Source organism: Limulus polyphemus, unplaced genomic scaffold (assembly GCF_000517525.1).
Source record: "Limulus polyphemus unplaced genomic scaffold, Limulus_polyphemus-2.1.2 Scaffold5025, whole genome shotgun sequence".
Classification (NCBI taxonomy): domain Eukaryota; kingdom Metazoa; phylum Arthropoda; class Merostomata; order Xiphosura; family Limulidae; genus Limulus; species Limulus polyphemus.
The window spans coordinates 41378-43643 of NW_013670635.1; positions in this window are offsets into that span (position 1 = coordinate 41378).

Consider the following 2266-nt stretch of genomic DNA (forward strand, 5'->3'; position numbering starts at 1 on the left):
AGGTAATAAAATAAATTAACTGTTAGAGAAAATAATAACCTTTAAAAACTGATAATAATTTATTAACTTGGCGACATTTCGACCAAACTCTCTTTTTCAAGCTGGAAACAAGCCTGTCTGTTAATGACAATTACAGGAACGTTTTGAAAAGAAACAATACACTATATATAATGTATGTTGTGTGTAAGAAAAAAACGAAACAAAGTATTTTAAATATCTCAACAAATATTATTAATGAAATTAAATAAATAATGAATTAGAAACACGCTAACGCCATCTGTTGACATTGATTAAATTTTGCCATTCCAAAATGTATCTATATTCACGTACTTCATTAATTTTCGTGCAGGCGTTTTGCATGTAGTTGTTAACATGGTGTTGAAATGTTGCTTATGCCAACTGCTTAAAACTCGTACCAATTTGGCCATGTTTCTGGGTCTATTATTTGGGGTGGGCATCTCGAGGGATAACACAGGTACTTGTACAAATTGGTACGAGTTTGGGATTTTCTCCCCTATAAATGTTATTTGAAACAGTCGGTAACGTATACAGCATTGAATCTGGATACTACACTGTAGTTTTTATACGAATTTGGACGGTAAATGATGACGAGGAACAAACTGAGACAAAGTTCGAAGACTGCTTGAATGGATAATGAAGAAACCTTTATTACAACTTTAATATGGAAACAAATGTACAACGTTTCAACACGATTTTGTAAAGTTTCTACTAAAGTTTTGGTGTACAATAATCTATAACATCACAACAAACGCACTGCCCAAACCTTAAATTTTATATTGTAATATAAAAATTTGGGGCCGGCTTCAATGGGTAATGAAGAAAACTTTATTGATGTTCATTCAAATCATTCACTAATATAAAACCACAGTAAGAACTATTAAAAGCGCCACTAAGGTTCTAATACTGTCATAAGTGTTAGACCAAATGTTATGTTTATATGTTAAAACCACAGTAAGAACTATTAAAGGCACCACTATGCTTCTAAAACTATCATAAGTGTTAGACCAAATATTATGTTTATATGTTAAAACCACAGTAAGAACTATTAAAGGCACCACTATGGTTCTAAAACTATCACAAATGTTAGATCAAATGTTGTGTTTATATGTTAAAACCACAGTAAGAACTATTAAAGGCACCACTATGGTTCTAAAACTATCACAAGTGTTGGACCAAATGTTTTGTTCAGATACTTTCAGGAATAATTGTTCAAATGGAAAAAGATAATCATTAAAGTTGCGTTTTAACGAGGGTATGTCAGTCTTCAAACTACATGACAAAACTACTTTTGTGTTTCATTTAAAATATAATAAGAAATTATATATTACTTCATCAGGATCAAGACACGCTATTGTGTCGTGGTGGTCAAAACAACCTGCTGCAGGACACCCTGTGTTATTAACAGGAGTGATAGTTTAGCAATTTTCCACCTTCTGTAGCTCGGACTGTAGTAATCTAAACTATAACACATTTTCAGTGAATGTGCTATACTGGACCCTTACTTCATATACCAAATTCCAACGCAATCCATTAAGAAATACACGAGATATAAAATCTCAAATTTTGATTGAATTTCTTCCAATTTTTTCTCCTCACACCGAAAGTACGGAAACTATTTGATACAAACAAACAATCTGCCTTCTCTTTAGTTGATCTCTTCAAAATCAGACAGGCCGACCTGGAATAGATTTATGCGAAATTCAAGATAACAAAATAATAAATTGTAAGGCCAAATAGATAATATTTTGGAGTTTTAAATTTGTTACAGATAGTTCCCAATAAAATTTAAATATATTAAATAATAAGTTTAGGTGCAAAGTAACATTTAATTCTTTAAGACTCGCATACTTGTCTAAATTTGGATAAAAATATTTAAATTTACTTAAACTTGAAAATTAACCACACAAAATACTTTTACCTTTTACTTGAGTAAATCCTTAAGAGATTTCATAAGTTGTTTGGACACTCTGCACAGTTCGCAATATGCAGATAACTTTAGAATAAACAAATCATGACAAACAACTGTTACGACAGCGGAAGTCACGTGACGCTGGTAACACGTGATGAGTTTCTATAAGGATCGGGAACATCTCGAACAATCCAGTATTTGCTAGACGCCCTCTATTCCTGTATATATAAGCGCGCCAGATAAAGCGAGACAATTTAATCGGAAATAGAGAATTGCAGACAGGCAGAGATAGAGACGGACAATTGAGTCAAGCGCGGTAGTGACCGTAAGTAAAGT